At 44.7% G+C, this 20,949-nt stretch overlaps 1 protein-coding gene across 4 annotated transcripts in view; it reads left to right on the top strand.

Annotated features, from left to right (window-relative positions):
* ANKRD13C (ankyrin repeat domain 13C) overlaps positions 1 to 20,949 on the top strand; it is a 714,089-nt gene that overhangs the window by 137,155 nt on the left and 555,985 nt on the right. The window lies entirely within an intron of this gene.

Here is a 20,949-nt window from a genome sequence, read left to right as displayed (position 1 = left end):
TTTATGACTATTTTTAAGGAGCAGTAGGCATAATTCACTTATTTCTGTGACATTACTAAACATTGTTTACGTTTTTATCACTTGGTGATGATGCTAGGAATTTGCCTGGCTTGTTCTACCCAGTAGGGTGCAGTCAGAAGGTTTCAAAGATATATAAAGAGGTTATCTGAAAACAGTAAAGTTAAATCTTGAAAAATTATATGGTCTTAATGACCTTTTTGCATTGAGGATACAGTTAGAGGTTTTGGGGCTAAATCCTAATGATGGCAATATTTAATCTTTGGAAAAATGAGTTAAGTTGGTCTCTTCATAGATTATTTGAGTTGCACATTTTGCATCAGAAGTTAATGCTGAGTTGGTTGTTTCCAGGATATCTGTCTCTAATCCGATGCCGTTTTCTTCAGAAGCTTTGTCAAGTTTTATATGTCTAAAATCCTTGGTGCTATCCATTGATGCAGCAATATCTGGGTATGTTCTCTGTGAAAGGCGCCATGACTCTACACGAGTTTTCTCCAAGTACTTCCAATTACCAAAACCATACTGGTTTATTGGATACTGTAAACTGCCCAGGTAGCATTTACACCTGCCTAGTCCATGGCTGAAAAATATCCATAATGATTAGTTCACTTACCTAGTTAAAAATAAATGCATAAATAAGGTGTTAACGAGCATGTGGTTCGTACATTTTAAAATACAGTATAAAGTTAAGGTCAGTCTTGGATGATGCCGTGAGTGTTTAACTTTCCAGTGTCAGCAGGATAGTCATAATCGATGCATTGCTAGCATTTGAGAGCCCCGGTTTGAGTAAAAAAACATTGTAAACCAAACAGGCCCAGCAGCATCCAGTGTTCTTTCCAAGGCAGTTAAAACATTTGGAGAAAAGAAAACATGTTATAGACTGTTGCTTTCACATTAACTGAATGTTGTCAGTGTTGTTAATTCAGAAGTTACTGTAAAAGGGAGACGCATCTGAAATTTTCTTCGAGTCTTGTGTGATGCTGTAGAAATATCTCCAGCAATTGCCGCCTGGTTTGATTTCATTATTTGTTTGAATTAAAACTGCTGTAGACTTCGTTTATTGTATACTGGACTGTTGCAGTGCCTGCTGACAGTTATAGTTATGTAGCTTGCCCCTGTTTTTTCGCCAGCTTTAGCAGGTGGATGCAAAATTGAATAGGCCCTTTCAGCAATATACTTGGAGCTGATTTAGAGAGACTACTATGGAATATCTTTATAGCATTATTTAACTTGTTAAAAAGGTGCATCTGTAAGTATTTCTTTTAAATATTCAATTATTTCTTCTGGACTTTGCAACCAGGTCCTGAGTTGTAGCCTGAAGCTTAGCAGTAGGTGAGGGAACTTCTTACACATATGTCTTGGTTATGGGTTAATAGTGAATGTTAAGTTGTCTATCTCGCCTTCATTCTTGCTGGATTGGTTCGGAGCCGACCTCGGCTCCGACTCGGCCACTCTAAAAGCTCGAGAGTTGGTTCCACCGGATCGAGGCTCCCCTTATATCCCACAATGCTAGGCGGTATTACCTCAGATCTCGTTTGCCGCTACAGCTATCGAGGTGTGTTGCTTTAACCGGCTCCAGGTTAGTGTACCAAACAGTTTAAAAAACTTAGTAAATCCCTTTTAAATTAGTTTTTTGGTCAGTATCCCCTTAATTTTAAAGGTTTTTATTCCCTTTCCTGTGTTTTTCACCCTCTCCTTACCACAAGAACTTATCTGTTCTTCCCTTAGGCCTTCGGGCCCTCCTATCCCTCAGAGAGTGTGTGTGTGTGTGTGTGTGTGTGTGTGTTTTTTCTGTAGGGACTTAAAACTTCTAATCTTGTTAGTTTAAATTAGTTTTATTTAGTCAACAGTGTAATCGGTGTGTTTGTGTTGGGTGTGATTGCACTTGTTTTTTGTCATGTCCAAGGATTCGAAGGTCTCAGGCTTCAAGAAGTGTGACTCGTGCTGTCAGAAAATGTCTCTGACAGACGGTCACACTTCTTGTGTGTACTGCCTGGGACCTTTACACCTGCAGGACTCTTGTGCTGTATGCCATGGCTTCAGCCCTAGAGTCCTGCAGGAAAGAAAGAACAAGCTCATTTTACGGGGCTTGCTAAAGCCTGAGGGTCCCCCGACTGTATCTTCGGGCAAACCTTCTAAGGCCTCTAGGTCCTCTACTCCAGCTACTGAGTCGGCACCTAAGACTTCGAAGTCTACTACTACATTGGGTCTGGCTGGAGCCGATGAGACTCGAACTTCCACTTCTGTGGTTCCCTCGGCTCCGGCTGGAGCCGAGGTATTGGAAATGGCTGAGTCGGCTCCGATCAAACTATCGGCACCGACCTCTAGGAAGAGGTCAAGGTCACCGTCCCTCGGCTCCGTTCATTCGGCTCCAGCATCTCCCTTGCTGTCTGAACGGAGCCATAGATCGCACTCCTCTAGGTCTTCGAGGCTTTCTGACCATGACCTTCAGAGGGTAGTGAGTCGACTTCTTAAGTCCGAGGCACTGGCCCAAATGCTTCAGAGCCCGACTCATCAGTCGATGCTTAACCCTATCTCTCAAAATATTCCTCCTCCGACTCCTTTGAGCTCGGGCAGTGTTCGGACCCGAGACTGTGGTAGCGTCGGAGCCGATACAATTGTCTTCGGCACCGTCGTCGGCTCCGATTTCTTCCTTGGAAGAATCTCGGCGCCGGACTTCCCTCGTCGGCTCCGAGGGGGTGAGTGGCATCGGACCCTTGTCCGACCCCGCTCTCCCTCTCGGTGCTTCGGCGCTGGTGAGTTCGGCTCCGACATCGGCCTCGGAGCCATCGCTGTCGGTGCCGAGGGAGGTTTTCAGCTTTTTGGAGCGGGGACCTCTGGCTCTGCCTGACAGGGGTGCTTTCGAGTTCATGCGGAGTGTGTTGGAACCTGGTTCAACTCCACAGTCGGCTCAGTCAGCCCCTCCCTCTTCGGTGCCTCAGGTTATGTCTGCTCACTCCCTCATCCCAGACCGCAGAGAGCCACCTCCTCAAGAATCCCCTGTGGGGATCTCATCCTCTTCCGAGGCCTCTCCTGAATTGGCAGGGGAGCCCCCTAGGAAGAGAAAGTGCAAGAGGAAGCACATAGACTCACCTGAGTCTGTCACCTCTGACACGGATTTAGAGGATTCCAAGGGTTCCCCCCGTTCCCCTTCTGAAGATGTCTCCTTTGCAGACATCCTAGAGATCCTGAAACAGAGGGGAAATTGGCCAGCCCTTAACCCTTCGGAGGATGAATCTGTGTATCTTGAGGCGTTTGGCTCTCGCCCTTCCACCTCCTGGGTGTCCCCCCCCCTTGCCCCCCTCATGCAGGTGGTAGCTAAAAAGGTTTGGATGGCTCCTGACTCTGTGGACCCTACCCCCAGGAGACCTTCAAAGTTTATCACAGCACCAGCAGATAAGCAATTTCTGACTAAGGGAGTTTCTGTGGATGCTATGGTGGTAGCTGCCGCCACTAAGAAGGAACTAGCTGATCCTTCGGTGCCTGTCCATCCTCCTAACAAGGAATCTAGGTCTATGGACAGGTACGGGAAGCGGATGTTTTCGTCAGCGACCTTTGCTATGCGTTCGCTGAATTACCTCTGTCATTTCACTCGTCTTCAAAGAGACTTGATCAAGAAAGCGAGTGAGATGTTAAAGGATCCTACAGCTGCGGGTTTTCAGGATAAGATGAACACTCAGCTGGCTACCCTAAATTCTATAGCTAACTCCTCCATGCGCCTTCTTTCATATGCGGCTGATGGAGCGAGCAGAGCCGCAGGGACAGGTGTGGCCTTACGCCGGCATGCCTGGATGCAGCTGTGCAATTTTGCGGACCCCTTTAAAACGTCTTTCACTAATTCCCCATTTGATGGATCGTCCCTTTTTGGTCCTCAAGTGAAAGAAACCTTGACAAGGTGCGAGACAGATGGCAAAACTCTTTCTGCCGTCGGAGTCCGTTTTTCTACTCCTTCTAGACCTTACCCCAAAGGCCAGAAAAGTGGAAAGATGTGGTTCCGCAAACAATCTCAAGGGACTTTGCCTGACGCACAGAGTCTGTTCCCCTCTAGAGGCAGAGGGGGGAACAATAATGGTAGACGTCGCCCTAGAGGCAGGGGGGGTCCGCAGAACCAGGGCAATCGAGAAACTTTCTCCGATAAGCCCTTCCAGCATCCCTGAGGTGTTGCCCGACTGTCCTCCTTCGGAGGCAGTCGGGGGAAGATTGTCACTGTACCCAGAAGCCTGGCGATCCTCAACTCAAGACAAGTGGGTACAGTCCATCATTTCCGAAGGCTATTCCATTCCGTTCTTTCGCATTCCAAAACAATCAAAAAAATCCCTTCCAGATGTTCCACCCCCTCAAAGGGATCAAGCAGCATTGGAAATATCAAAGTTGCTTGCAAAAAGAGCCATTCAGCCAGTGCCCAGCAGACCAGCAAGGATCCGGAATCTACTCAAGTTCTTTTTGGTTCCAAAGAAAACAGGGGACTGGAGACCCATTTTGGATCTCAGTATCTTGAACAAGTCTGTCAAGAAAACAAGATTTCGGATGTTCACGCTACAATCCATCCTACCCCTATTGGGAAAGGAAAACTGGATGTGCTCTATAGACCTCCAGGATGCGTACTATCATATAAAGATGAACAGGCGCTCCAGGAGATTCCTCCGCTTCAGGCTGGGAACCAGTCACTTTCAATTCAGAGCCCTGCTCTTTGGACTCACCACTGCCCCCGGGTGTTTACCAAATGCATGGCAGTGGTAGCTTCTCACCTGAGACGTCAAGGATTCCAGGTGTTTCCATACTTAGACGACTGGCTCCTCACAGCTCCTACCAAGCATCTTCTTCTACTTGCCAGAGACTACACCTTTCGCATTTTTCAAAAGTTAGGTATCTCAATAAATTGCGAAAAGTCTGTTTTGTCGCCTTGTCGTGTTATTACCTTCATAGGCGCAAATCTAGACACAGTCAACATGTCTGCAAGACTCACAGACCAAAGGATAGCAGACATACACAAACTGGTCTCCCTTCTCTTCCACAGCAACAGAGTCAAAGTCAGATTAGTTCTAAAAGTACTAGGGATTATGGCGGCTGCTATCCCTCTACTTCTATTAGCCAGATTTCACATGAGAATCCTTCAGTGGATGCTCTTCACACAATGGTCGTACACAATGGACTGTTGCAGTGCCTGCTGACAGTTATAGTTATGTAGCTTGCCCCTGTTTTTTCGCCAGCTTTAGCAGGTGGATGCAAAATTGAATAGGCCCTTTCAGCAATATACTTGGAGCTGATTTAGAGAGACTACTATGGAATATCTTTATAGCATTATTTAACTTGTTAAAAAGGTGCATCTGTAAGTATTTTTTTAAATATTCAATTATTTCTTCTGGACCTTGCAACCAGGTCCTGAGTTGTAGCCTGAAGCTTAGCAGTAGGTGAGGGAACTTCTTACACATATGTCTTGGTTACGGGTTAATAGTGATTTTAGGTTACTTACATTTTGTTATGTTCTTTGTGAAAGCATAGAAGTCTTCCTAATGAAGCATACATGCACTAAGCATTGTTTAATTATTCTGTCAATGTGCATTTTCTTTATTGCTTGGGATTCTACATAGATGATGTACTGTTGTCTTATATTTCTCCCAAACTAAGGTAGCACACTTGTGGGAGGAAACTGTGTAACACAGCAGATTTTCATGAGAGTGGGTACTGTAGCAGTTAGGATGTCCTCCGTCCATTTTTCATTTCCCAGATGCTTAAGGTTTCTAGTATAATGAGAGGAGTAGACCCAGAGCCAGATCATGGATGTCCTTCATGGATGCATCTGCAGTCATAACAGCTGGGTTGTCCTGTCGTCAGGCAGCCCGATTCCAAAGTCCGGGTCCGCTGATGTCGCTCTTCATCCGGCGTCATCTCTGTTGGACTGCCATCTTCCTCAGTCTTTCTTGCGCGTGGCGGCTCAAGCAGAAGCTGGTCGGATCCAGAGATTTTAAGACTTCTAAAGCTAAGTACGATGTCAGAAAAGTTAATAATTGTTTAACCTGTGGGAAACAAATACCTCATAAAGATTTCCATTCTTACTGTCTGCCTTGTTTAGGCCCAGCCCACGTAGCAGCCTGTTCGCCTGTGCTTCCTTCAACCTCGGAGTTTGCAGAACAGTTTTTCGGTTCTGACTTTGCTTACATTATGTCGCCGGAACCTCCGATTACACTTTCTGCCAAAAAGCAAAGAAAGACAAAACCGAGAAAACTGATCTAGGTACAGCGATCTATCTCTAACAATTCTTGAACTGAAACTTTACCCACTGACTTATCAGACACCATTCCCTGGATGTCTCTACCCCAGCACGTGGTGCTGCTAGGCCTCCAGCAGCCATGTCCATTAAGGCGCCAGGGCTAAAGCAGCCAAGTCTACCAAATCAGTGCCTGTTAAACCACCCTCAACCAGGCCCTCTTCTAGTTCTCAAATGCTCACCTTGGCAGAAGATTTGATTTCTTTAATTAGAGGATCTCAACCTCACCCAGACAGGGCCTCTCAGCCCCCAGATAAGAGACCTAGGGCAGAGCCCTGAGCCAGTGTCCTCTGATGATTCTGCAGATGAATCAGACATTACTGACCAGCCAGAGGCCCTTTCTAATTTTGAGGATTCTGATGCTGAAGAATCCATTCCAGCTGCTTCCTCCAGAAGAATTCTCCTTTGGGGAAACCTTGCATGCGAGCAGTTACAATGGCAGCAACAAGAATTCTCAGATTCAAAAGACTTAGAACCTTTCTGCACCTTCCACAGCACAGGCCCTTAGCTATACCTCCTGTTCTTTCTGTGGTAGATGACGCTTTTAATGATGTCTGCTCTGCTCCAGACTCATTACCCCAGCCCCTGCCAAACCAGACAGATTTTACAGGGTGCCTGACACTCATCACCACCTTTACAAGGCCCCCTTGCAGACCCAGAAACTATATCCCAGGGTCCCAAGGACCATAGCTAAAAACCCTACTCCTTCTGAAAGGGAAGCAAGGGCATTAGACAGATGGGGTAAAAGTATACACTTCAGCTACTCTCTCAGCTAGAGCTTTAAACTGCCAGTTTCACATGATACAATACCAAGAGTTTATGCTTGATCAGTTAACTAAAAATTAACCACTGATGAAGCTCTTGACAAGAAATATGTATTAGAAATGGTAAATAACATACAACAGGTTAGTAACCATTCCTTAAAATGTGGCTATGATGCACTGGAGGCTTCATTTAGATCAGCCATGACTGGCACAGTGATAAGAAGGCATGCATGGCTAAAGGAGCAAGCTCTACCAGATCATGTTAAAGCTAAATTGTTAGATGCTCCTATGGATAAGACAAGTTTGTTTGGTGCACCTGCCCAGCAGGTTATGAAGAAAATGGAAGAAAAGGCAAAATCAGTTCAAACTGTTAAAGATTTCCTGCAGGTTCAACCCCAAGGTTTAGCAGGAACTGGCCAGCCAAGAATTGGTCCTTTCCTGACTCCACAAGATTTCAAAGGGGCAGGAATAGACGCTCCAGAGGCAGAAACCAAACCAGAGGAAGTGCCTACAGAGGACGACAGTGGCAAGGTAACAACAGAGGCACAGACACAGCCACTGCCACTACTTCAACACAGCCACAGTGACTTACTCCTAAACCGCCTACCAGGGAGCAAATAGCAGCTCCACTGGGCGGAAGGTTAACTTTATTTGCAAAGAACTGGCACCACATAACAAAAGACAAGTGGATTCTGCAAATCATACATCAAGGTTACCGATTCCACTTCCACACTATACCAGTCAAAAGAGGAATGCCAAATCTACCTCCAAATCAAAAAACAGAAGCTTTACAACAGATAATGGAGTTAGCAAACATGAGAGCTGTGGAAAAAGTGCCTGCAGCAGAGCAAGGAAAGGGTTCTACTCCAGACTGTTCCTAGTTCCAAGAAAGGAAAAAGTTGGAGACCAATTACCTGTCCACCTTGAATACATACATCATTGTCCCAAAATTCAAAATGCTGACCCTACAGCAACTTCTTCCCATGCTGGGCAAGGAGTGTTGGCTGGTAACTCTAGATCTCAAGGAGGCATACCTGCACGTCCCTATTCGACCAATCTGCAGAAGATACCTCAGATTTCTTGCAGGATCAGAGCACTATCAATTCTCAGCATTGCCTTTGGCTTATCTAAGAGTATTCACAAAATGCCTGGCATCAGTAACGCATACTGCAGACTGCAGGGAATTCATATTTACCCATACCTGGACGACTGCCTGCTACAAGGGGACAACAAAAGCAAGTTGACAACAGATTTGCAAAGGGTCATTTACTATACACAGTCAATCTACAAAAGTCAAGACTGATACCATCCCAAACAAGGACATTCTTGGGAGCGAATTGGACACAGTGAGACAAATGGCATTCCTAACTACAGAAAATAAAAGAACTCCTCTTTACTTCTTGTCACTAACAAAGCTGAACAAATTAACAGCAAGAAAAGTTCTGCAGGCCTTGGGCTTCATGGCATCATGCATAATTTTGGTTCCATTTGCCAGACTACATATGAGAAAACTACAGTAATTTATGGTCCCAACACAGACACAGCCTAAACAGAAATCCCACTAATTCCATGCTTAAAACAGGAGTTCCGGCCCAGGCATGCCGGTCCAACCCAGGCCTTCCCTTTCACAGATGTCAAGCAAGCCAGAGCATTACAACAGATGCTTCAGACCTAGGATGGGGGGTGCAAGGATTGTGGACTCAGGATCAACTTCACCTGCACATCAACCTAAAAGAAATGCTGGCTGTAAAACTGGCTATCCAAAAGTTCAGACCATTTCTCAAAGAGGGCCAGCTGTTGATAAGGACAGACAACACCACAGTCATGTGGTACATCAACAAACAGGGAGGCACTCATTCATACCCCTATGCAGAATGACTTACTCAGCTACAACATCCAGCTGCAAGCAAGATTTGTACCAGGAAACAGGACCACATCAGATGCTCACGAATGGCACCTGCACCGGACATCTTCAGGACCATTACAAAGAAGTGGGAATGCCTCAGATAGATCTATTTGCATCTCCTCACAATCACCAACTCAAAAAATTCTGCACAAGGACATTTCACCCACTAGCATGGAAAGTGGATTCAATCTCCTTCAGCTGGAAGGGCCTAACAGTTTATGCATTCCCACCTCTCCCTTGATACACAAAGTACTCCTAAAAATCAAGGAAGAACATCCAAGGATAATCCTGATAGCTCCAAACTGGCCAAGACAACACTGGTATCCACTACTAAGGAGCTTGTCTCGAACAATATGTTGATGCCTTTGATGCTAACTCAGAACAACTACAGCACCATACATCCAAACCTGAAAACCTTACAACTGACTGCATGGAACATCACATAGCAGCAGCTAATCAAGAACTTTCCCAAAGAGTTAAAGACATTATTCTTGAAGCACGCAGACCTTCAACAAGAAGGAACTACGCTGGAAAATGGAAAAGGTTTGTCAGTTGGAGTTCTGAAAGAGGAAAAGATGTGTCAAACATAGATATGCCTAACATCCTGGAGTATCTGGCGAACTTCTCCATTCAGGCCTGTCCTACTCCTCCATCAAGATACATGCATCAGCTATTTCAGCAGAATACAGCTTTGATCCACCTGTTTTTCACACCCTCTGCTCAGACAATTTCTCAGAGGAATCAAGAATGTAAAACCTCCAAGAAACCACCATTACCAGCTTGGGACTTAAACAGAAAAGTTGACACTATCACCCTTTGAGCCAGCAGCAACAGCAGACTTACAACACCTGTCATGGAAAACTGCTTTCCTACTGGCAATTACCTCAGCAAGGAGGGTTTCAGAACTACAGGCCTTAATGGCAGTGCAACCCTTTCTAATCTTCCACCAAGATAGAGTATCCATGAGGACTAATCCAACATTTATGCCTAAGGTGGTATCCAGAGTGTCTTTAAACCAGGCAATCCACCTACCTACCTTCTTTCCCAACCCACAAAACAGAGGGAAAGAATACTGCATACCTTGGATGTACATAGACTACTACTTGGACAGAACCAAAAGCAGCAGAAAGCCAGACTAACTTTATGTGACCTAAGCAACAGGAAGAGAGAGAAAAGCTATTTCCAAACAGACAATCTCCAAATGGATAGGAAATTGCATACGATTCTGTTACTCCTCCCATGGAAAACCAATTCCACAGAACATAAGACCTCATTCTACAAGGGCAACAGCCACTACCACAGCCTTCGTGGCTACCAAAGACATTATTGAGGCGGCTACTTGGACCTCCGTGCATACATTTGCCAAGCATTATAATTTGCCTCTATATTCCAGATCCCGAGCAGGGTTTGCCACTGCTGTACTGCAAGGGATCCTAAACACACCATAATCTACCTTTATCCTCCTCCCCCTAGTTGGCTATGGTATTCTACCCAGCTGCAGATGCATCCATGAAGGACATAGTACAGTTTTGTACCTACCATAAATGTAGATGTCCGAACTGGATAGCATCTGCAGTCTCCCTCCTTCCCTCTGAGGTACTCCTAGGGTGTTTACCCTCCTAATAGCTAGCTGATGGGGAGTCTTTTATGGTGTATTTGTTTGTATATATGTACATACATGCTTATTTTGTGGTTACCTCTATCCTTTTGGAAACATTGGCATCTATCCAAAATTTTTAGCCTTCAGGAGGGCTTCTGGCATCTGGGGCAAGAAACACTGAGGAAGATGGCGTCGGCTGATGCCTTTATACCCGAAGGCCAACAGAGATGACGCCGGATGACTGCCTGACGACAGGACAACCCAGCTGTTATGACTGCAGATGCTATCCAGTTCGGACATCTACATTTATGGTAGGTACAAAACTGTACTTTTTATGGGGCCCTAGGCAGGTAAATGGTACAGCCCCCCCCCACTGCCATTCTGGTGTTCCATTACTCACCTTTCTCTTCCCAGTTGCCATAAATGCTTTTCAAAACTGTCCGCATGCATACATTTTTTTCTTTACTTTTGTAATGAAGGCCTAGATATAGATTTAATTTATAACATTTAATTTAAATATCTTTTGTTGACTAAGTTAATCCCACTAGGCTAGTAACGTATTTTCAGAGGAGACCCTTGGTGCTGTTTATACTAAGGGAAATTTGGCCAGGGTATTAGGGAAACTTCCCTCTATTCTTTTTGATAGCTTAGGTGGATATAAAAGCTCTCACAACACCCACCATGAACACAGACAGTGCTTCAATTTAACATTTCATCCAAGGGGGACGACACACTCAGGAGTACAACACTCGCCCCTTGCTCATGTTTCCAATATTTTTCAGCTACTTTAGTATTATAATATTTGCACAATTCCCAAGGCAGCAGCCTTGCCACATTATTATGCCTTTCAATATACAGTTGTCCTGCCATTAGTATCTATCACAGCCAATAAGATATGCGAGTTTTTCCAGTTCTGTTTTACAAAACCTACATTTGTCTGTCTGTTCCATATGTTCAATAGACTTTGTAAACCAGTGTGTGCATAGTCCACTATCTTAATCTGCCAATATTAACCTTTCAATTTTTGGGTTAAATTCACTTCTCCTTAACCATTTCCTGCTGATCCTGATCAACGTGTGGTTGTTCCAAGTTTTTATGCTTGCAACTACATTTATGCATTTTGCACATTTCTTGCCTTCTCATCTGATCGTTTTCCTTATAGTCTTTCCCTTGTTTTTTGGCACATTCAGTTGCTGCCTGATTTTTTTTTTTTTAATCTACTTTAGGTTTGATTATCATTCCCACTTGACACAGATACGCTTCTGCTAAATTAAGCAGGGAAGTCATCTTAGACTTACTCTCCTCATATTTTAAACCTTTCACTACATTTGGGTCTTGAGGTCAGCAGATGTGTATGCAGTCCTACAATTGCAGATTTTTACACGTAATCAGTTTTGAGAAGGCCCATACCTCCTTCACAACAAGGAATATATAGTCTTGGTATATACTGATTTTATAAATCATTTCATAAGCATCCTTGTTTTACTGTCCAGTCGATCTTACACCTTTTGGGGCCAGTCAGTCACTCTAAAATTTTAAGTTAGGACAGGAAGAACAAATTGGTCAATAGCTTGGCTTTGTTCCTAGATGTCATCACTGTTTTCAGTATTAATTTTAGCCTTCTAAAACATTCCCAAGTTTTATTCTCATTTGTTCATGCTTTATTGTTTATCTTTATTTCTCAAATGTTTAAGCTAACCCTCTTGCTCAAGTTCTTTTATATTGCATTCCTGTTCCAGGCTGTTTTCTTGGTGCTGCAGCTTTCCTATTTTAAAGTTGCTTTTGCACATTTATAAAGACAAAATGACATTATGTCATCTGAAAAAGTTTTCACCGCTTGCAGTTGTGCTTTCAGTTGGTTCCTCATCTGATGAACTATACAGTTTTAAATCATCCACAAAAAGAAAAGTCTTTACACTTTGGCAACAATTTGGCTCCCAGAAAACAACAATCTGTTAAGTAGACAGCATAATGGGTTAAGGGCAAGACAAAAGAGCAGCAGTGACAGAGTCACCCTGGCATTATCCTTCTTTGAATGTTTATCCCAGGAATAATAATTTGTCCGTTATCATGGCTTAACTGCAAAGTGGTTTGCCACTGTTTTATGGTCGCTGCAGTGTAATTGATCAGAGCAGGGTGTATCTTACACATTTGTAAGCACTTTTTTTAGCCATGAATATGAAATATTGTCAAATGCTTTTTTGTAGTCCATCCATGCCATACTTAGATTTTTCCCCTTTTTAGAGTTCTTCATTACGACTTTAACAACAAATGATCCTTTGTTCCACATGAATTCTTTTGTTACACAGGACTTTCTTTTGTTACCCTTTTGTTCTGTTGCCATGATAGAGTTTTCTTCTACATGACTGTAAACTGTCAGTATCAATTCCAGTGTATAGGTTATACTTCGTCTGAAGCAAATTACTGGTCTATAGTTTTTAGGATAGCTTGCAGGTTCGCTCTTAAGTAGGATTATTGTCTTTCCTGTTAACCAAGTTGGTGTACGTGCACAAATAGTTCTTACTCATGGCTAAATGTTAATGTAAAGATGTTAATACTTTTAGCCATAAGTTAGGTACTGCATCTGAGCCTGTAGTTTTCCAATTAGGAGTTTTTCTTAACCTTGTTTCAATCTCTCTGGCCGTTGCTTCACCCCATTTCATATCCTGTACCTTTGAACTTCTTATTCTTTAGCATGTTTATGTTCCAAATGTATCTACTACCTCTATTTTTTGATGTTTCGATTTCTTTTGCCTTGTTTCCCAATTCTCTAAAACTTTTTTGGGTCATTAATAAATTGCTTATTTTGTACTTTTCCTTCATGTTTATATGCATGTTTAGTTTTTTTCTGCCTGTGCTGATATTTTTAGTTTATTATTTGCAGTAATGCATAATACATCCTGATCTGTTCTGATACTCTAATTTGCTTTTTTCACATCTAGCTTTGAGTATTTTGTTGATCAGTTCCCTCTTCTATACTCTTCTGACACTGACACTTCTTGTCTTAATTGATTTATAGTTTTCTCTAGTCAATACTTAGGTAGGTAGGTACTAGGCTATCGGCCCTAGGGCCCATACAAGCCTAGCCAAAAAAATGTACCCTGGCTTTCGCCACCCAAGAAAATTATTTTCATGTGCCCCTGTCGAGCAGATGCACAGAAGTGATCTCCGGGGTGAATTTCCCATTTCCCATCCAATCATCAAGATTTTTCTTGAAGAGTGTTAATGAGGAGCTCTGTTTGACATGGGTAGTCTGTTCCAGAGTATGGGAAGTCTCTGGGACAGGAATCTATCCCTTCAGCATGTTCTGTTTATTGTGGTGACAAGGTTAAGGTCCCTAGAGCGTGTAGCTCGGAGGGATTGGGATTTCTTTAAGTGGAGCATGTCCAACAGCTCTGGGTTTGACATAGCTTTGTATGTTAGGCAGAGATCGCCCCTGAGTAGGCGATATGCGATGGAGTAAAGCTGTAGTTTTTTGAGACTGTCTGCATAGGGCATCTGTTTGAGGCCAGTAATCCTCTTTGTGAGGTATTTCTGTGGTCTTTCCAGTTGTTGATGTCTTGTGAGGTACATACCAAAAGGGGCGTTGTACTCCTATAATGGGTCCAATGAGTGATGAGTAGAGGGGAACAATGACCTCTTTTTTTTCCGAATGAGAATCCTTTTGTGATGAGATGAGCCACGTAGGATTTCCTGACCACTGTGGCAATGTGATTATCAAAGGAGAGACTACTGTCCACCTGTGTCCCAAGGTCTCATCACATTTTTGGCATTAAGTAGACTACCAGCTATGTGGTAGTTCATGGGTACAGAGTTTTTACCAAAGGGGATGACAATACACCTTTTGGCATTGAGCTTCAGGCCATGGCTTTGACACCAGGTATCTGTCTCAGTGAGGCCCTTTTGTAGTTTGTTCACATAGTTAGGAGTTTCGATTATGGCTCCTAGTTTGCAGTCATCTGCAAACTTTGTTAGCCAAAGACCTTCTGTGTTGGCCTGCACTTAGAGAAGTAGATACCAAACAGGAGAGGACCCAGGACTGAACCCTGTGGTACTTCACTTGTCACTGGTCTGATGTCGGATTTGGAATCCGCTACTTTCACAGTGTGGGTTCTGTCCGTGAGCCAGTTGGCAACCCATCTTGTGACATAGGGATTTATACCTAGTTTAGTGAGCTTATCTATAATTCCAGAGTGGGGGATGGTGTCGAAAGCCTTGGTGAGATCTAGATAAGCTGTGTGTGAACCATTTTACCCTCATCTATGGCTTTGGTGACTGCTTCAAAGAAGTCAATCAGGTTTAGGAGACATGATCTGCCTTTTACAAATACAAACTGAGTAGGGTCCAGAGTTTGGAGATTACCAATGTCTTTGAGTTCCACGATGATACGTTCCATGGCCTTGCAGACAAGGCTAGTCAGGCTAATGGGGCGGTAGTTCCCGGGGTCCATCGTGGCTCCCCCTTTGTGGAGTGGGATAACTGCAGCGGTGCGCCATTCAGTGGGTGCAAAGCCTGAGGTGAGGCTATGATTGAACATGGTACTTGGGTAGGGTGCCAGTTCATTCTGTAGTTCGTGTAGAACGCAGCCTGGGATATTGTCAGGTCCCATGGATGCTGTGATGTTCAGCTTGCATACAGCTGCAGTCATAACAGATGGGTTCTCTTGCAGTCAGACGGGTCCTCGGTCGGCCGAATTCCAAAGTCTAGGTCCGGCGTCTGTTGTCGTCGCTTCTTCCCTGCCGTCAGTGCGACAGGGGTATAAAGGAACAAGCCAATGCCATTTTCTTCAGTCTTTCTTGCCGCGCGGTGCCCGAAGCAGAAGCAGTTCGCAAGTGCCGGTCGGCCAGCTCTTGAGATTGCGAAAATTTGGAAACTGAAGTCTTCTTAAAAGCTAAGTACCCCGTTGGGGAAACTTTTCTTGCCTCAGACCGATGTCAGCCAAAGTTAATAATTGTATTTCTTGTGGGAAGCAAATACCGCATAAGGATTTCCATTCCTTCTGTATACCTTGTTTAGGCCCAGACCACAACGTCTCGGTCTGTTGCTTTTGTGCTACATTCAACAAACGCACTATTAAGCATTGGGCGGAGTTCGCCCAGCATTATTTTGGAAAAGCATTTAACTATACTATGTCGTCGGATACTCCGACTCCGGTTTTGTCTAAAAAACGCAAAGACAAGGACCGACACACGAGGTCCGCGGTCTCTACCGACACCGCGCCAAAGCCGACTACACGTGGTCCGGTTCTCAGCGAGGCGCCTACGCAGCCCCTGACTATCAATGACACTTCTTTGACTGTGTCTCCTGTGCCCGAGGTCGCAGGCTCCTTGGCCCACACCCCGACTACAGATACCGAAGTCACTCTTGGCATTGAAACTCAGAATGTGGACAGGTCCACCTCCACTCAAGGTGTCTTCAGACCTTCCTCTTCTTTCTCCATCAAGGCTTTCACAAAGTCTAAAGCAACCATGCATTCTAAGAGACCAGCTACACAGGGCCCATCTCCAGGCCCCATGCCTAAGAAACAGATGCTTAAAATGGCTGAGGATTTAATTACTCTTATCAGAGGTTCTCAGCCCCTACCAGACAAAAGGCCCAGAGTGGAGGAAGATTCCCCCCCCCCCTCTGATCAGGGCTCCATTATTTCAGAACACTCTGATGATCAGGAGCAGTCTTACTCCCCTTTTGAAGACTCTGATGCAGAGGAGTCTATTCCTTCTGTATCCCCCCCTGAGGATTACTCATTTCGGGAAACTTTGCGTACCTTAAGGGAACACTTTCACTGGGAAGGCCAGGATTATTCAGACTCCAAGAAATGGCTCAGGGAATTTCTTTTGTTACCCCAGCACAGGCCTCTGGCTATACCTCCTGTCTTGGACATCCTAGATGATGTTTACTCGGAGGCCTGCCTTAACCCGGACTCTCTTCCTCCAGCTCCAGTTAAGCCTGACAGGTACTACAGGGTTCCTGACTCGCACCAATTTCTATACAAAAGCTATGCTGCTGACCCAGAAACCATCTCACAGGGCCCCAAGGGAGTTAAGGCCTCCATTGCTAAAAATCCATTGCCTTCCGAGAGAGATTCCAGATCCTTAGAAATGTGGGGGGAAAAGGTATATACCTCGGCTACCTTATCCATGAGGGCCTTAAACTGTCAGTGTCATATGCTAAAATACCAACAGTTTTTGTTATCACAATTGAAAAGTAAAATGTCACAAACTGAACAACCAGACTTGAAGGAGTTGCAGGATTTGATGCATAGTGCAGAACACGTGGGTAAGCATACCTTACAATGTGGTTTTGATGCTCTAGAGGCCTCATGTAGAGCTGCTGTTACAGGATCAGTCATACGTAGGCATGCCTGGCTCAAGGAACAAGCCTTGCCTGATCATGTCAAAGCTAAATTACTAGACGCCCCTCTTCAAAAGGATGTACTATTTGGAGCTAATGCTGAGGAGGTATTAAGGAAAATGGAGGAAAAGGCTAAATCAATGCAAACTGAGAATTTCTACAGGTTCAACCCCCACGTTTTAGTAGAAATTGGCCTTCCAAAAACTGGTCCTTTCCTGCCACAGTCAGACCCCAAAGAGGCAGATACAGGCGCCCGAGGGGCAGAGGACAATCCCAAGGATCGAGGCAGACAATGGCAAGCTCCTACACAGAGGTGGTGAGGACAACTCGCAATCTTTCAGAAAGCAAACCCAACGACTTTCCCCTTTGCATGCCAACCAGGTCTCAAATGGCAGCCCCCTAAAGAGGAAAGCTGGCATTATTTTCAAAAAATTGGCATATTGTCACAAAGGACAAATGGATCCTGGACATTATAAACAGAGGCTACAAATTCCATTCTGACACACTTGCCAAAATGAGAGGCATGCCAAACCTGCCACACAATCAAAGGGCAGAGGCACAAAGGCAAATTACAGAGCTCATAAACATGAAAGCTATTCAAGAGGTACCTACCCCCGAACAAGGTCAAGGTTTTTATTCCAGGCTATTTCTGGTGCCAAGAAAGGGAAAAGATTGGAGACCTATTTTGGACCTATCCATCCTAAACACATTTCTACTCGTACCAAAATTCAAGATGCTCACTCTACAGCAACTTCTTCCCATGCTGGGCAAGGAGTTTGGCTGGTAACATTGGACCTCAAGGAGGCATACCTGCATGTCCCAATCAGACAAAATTGCAGAAGGTACCTCAGATTTCTTGCAGGTTCAACCCATTATCAATTCTCTGCATTGCCCTTTGGCTTATCTACTGCGCCCAGAGTATTCGCGAAATGCCTGGCATCAGTAATTGCCTACTGCAGACTTCAAGGGTACAAATATACCCCTATTTGGACGACTGCCTGATCCAAGCGGACAGCAAGCACATTCTTCTGAAACATCTGGCTTATGTAATAATGTTATTGAACTCTCTGGGATACACAGTCAACAAAAAGAAGTCAAGGCTAATACCCTCTCGCAAGATAATTTTCCTGGGTGCCAATTTGGACACAAACACCCAGATGGTCTACCTCACGCCAGAGAAGCAGGGGCAACTAATTCAATACTTCAGAACACTAGCAAATTACACCAGGCTGACTGCAAGGAAAATCCTGCAGGCTCTGGGATTCATGGCATCTTACATCTTACTAATCCCATGTGCAAGGCTGCATATGAGGAAACTACAATGGTACCTGAAAAACATATGGTCTCAACACAGCCACAGTTTGGAAACAATAATACCACTAATTCCATGTCTGCAAAAGGAATTTCTGTGGTGGGCTCAAGCATGCCAAACAAACACAGGTCTTCCATTCAGCAAGCCTCAAGCAAATCAAGTCATCACACCAGACGCCTCGGACTACGCATGGGGGGCGCACATGACAGATCGGTGCATTCAGGGCAAATGGTCCCAAAAAGAAAAGCACCTGCACATCAATCAAAAAGAAATGCTAGCAGTAATAAATGCTATTATAGCTTTCAAGGACCTTCTACAACCAGGTCAACTATTGATGAGAACGGACAACACCACAGTTATGTGGTACATAAACAGGGAGGAACGCATTCTTACCCCCTATGCAGACTGGCCATGTCACTTTGGAACATGGCCATGGACTTACAAATGGAAGTAGAAGCACAGTACTTGCCAGGCAATTAAAACACGCTGGCAGACAACCTAAGCAGGAATATGACAGATCCACACGAATGGAAATTGCATCCAAACGTTTTTACAGAAATAATCCAAGAATGGGGAAGGCCAGACATAGATCTCTTTGCCTACCACAAAAATAATCAATTGACAAAATTCTGCTCAAGGATCTTCCATCCAAAGGCCTGGAGAGTGGACGCTCTCTCTTTCAGTTGGACATCAATGACAGTTTATGCGTTCCCACCTCTTCCTCTGCTGTCCAAAGTTCTATTGAAGACCAGAGCAGACAGACCAAAGATGATTCTCATTGCTCCGGACTGGCCAAGGCAACACTGGTACCCACTCCTGAGGAGCCTGACGCATTCCCCACCTTGGACCCTGCCTCTAATGCCTCTTCTTCTGACTCAGCACAGCTTCAAAACTCTTCACAGCCAGCTAAAAACACTCAATCTAGCCGCATGGAAGATTCCTTAGAATCACAACAGGCCCTACTCTCCAAGGAGGTGCAGGATGTCATTTTGGAGGCCAGAAGGCCATCAACTAGGAAAGCTTACTCTGCAAAATGGAAACGTTTTTGTGTCTGGAATGAGAAAAAGGGCCAGGAATCCTGGAAAACTGAATTTACCTAAAATACTACAATATTTGGCTGAACTGCTAAGCAGTGGACTTTCTTTCTCCTCCATCAAAATCCATGCCTCAGCCATTTCTGCAGAATACAACACTGATCCACCTTTATTCTCTCACCCTCTCTTAAGACAGTTCCTCAGAGGGGCTAAGAATTTAAGACCTCCAAGGAAACAACCAATACCTGCTTGGGATCTTAATTTCATTCTGGAAAACTGACCTTGCCTCCCTTTGAGCCAGCTGCCTCATCAGATTTGCAATATTTGTCCTGGAAAACAGCTTTCCTTCTGGCTATCACCTCAGCTCGTAGAGTTTCAGAACTACAGGCTCTCATGGCGGTCCAGCCTTTTATCATCTTCCATCAGGACAGAGTTTCCTTACGAACCAACCCGTCCTTTATGCCTAAAGTGGTATCCAGGGTAGCTTTAAATCAGGCCATACATTTACCTACCTTTTATGCTAATCCTCAAAACAAAGGGGAGAGATTACTACATTCCTTGGACATCCACAGTCAACTGCGTTATTTTTGGACAGAACAAAGCCTTTCAGAAAATCAGAACAGCTCTTTGTGGCCTATGCGGTAGGAGCTCAAGGAAAGCCAATTTCCAAACAGACAATCTCGAAATGGATAGCCCACTGCATACGCTTTTGCTATTCCTTTCATGGCAAAACTGTACCTACAGGCATTAGAACTCATTCCACCAGGGCCACAGCCACCTCTGCAGCCTTTCTTAGAGGAGTTCCTACCAAGGATATTTTGGAAGCAGCCACTTGGAGTTCTGTGCATACCTTCTCCAAGCACTACAACCTACCACTATACTCCAAATCTAGAGCAGGCTTTGCCAATGCAGTCTTGCAGGGCATTTTGGCTCCTCCTAGTGCCTACCACCCCTTTCTTAGCTTTGGGATTCTTCCCATCTGTTATGACTGCAGCTGTATGCACGATGAACATAGTACAGATGTTCATCATGCATACAGCTGCAGTCGTAACAGATGGGTTCTCCTGCCGTCAGGCGGGTCCTCGGCCGGCCGAATTCCAAACTCTAGGTCCGGCGTCGGTTGTCATCGCTTCTTCCCTGACGTCAGTGCGACAGGGGTATAAAAGAACCAGCCGACACCATTTTCTTCAGTCTTTCTTGCCGTGCGGTGCCTGAAGCAGAAGCAGTTCGCAAGTGCTGGTCGGCCAGCTCCTGAGATTACGAAAAATTTGGAAACCGAAGTCTTCTTAAAAGCTAAGTACCCCGTTGGGGAAACTTTTCTTGCCTCAGACCGATGTCAGACAAAGTTAATAATTGTATTTCTTGTGGGAAGCAAATACCGCATAAGGATTTCCATTCCCTCTGTATACCTTGTTTAGGCCCAGGCCACGACGTCACGGTCTGTCGCTTTTGTGCTACTTTCAACAAACGCACTATTAAGCGTCGGGCGGAGTTCGCCCAGCATTTTTTTGGGAAAGCATTTAACTATACTATGTCGTCAGATACTCTGACTCTGGTCTTGTCTAAAAAACGCAAAGACAAGGACCAGCACTCGAGGTCCGCGGCCTCTACCGACACCACGCCAAAGCTGACTACACGTGGTCCGGTTCTCAGTGAGGCGCCTACGTAGCCCCTGATTACCGACGACACATCTTTG

The sequence above is a fragment of the Protopterus annectens genome, chromosome 10.part0, assembly GCF_019279795.1.
Source record: "Protopterus annectens isolate FY-2018-M chromosome 10.part0, PAN1.0, whole genome shotgun sequence".
Lineage (NCBI taxonomy): Eukaryota > Metazoa > Chordata > Ceratodontiformes > Protopteridae > Protopterus > Protopterus annectens.
Note: the sequence above shows the minus strand (reverse complement) of the source record. Positions and strands in the feature narration are given on the sequence as shown.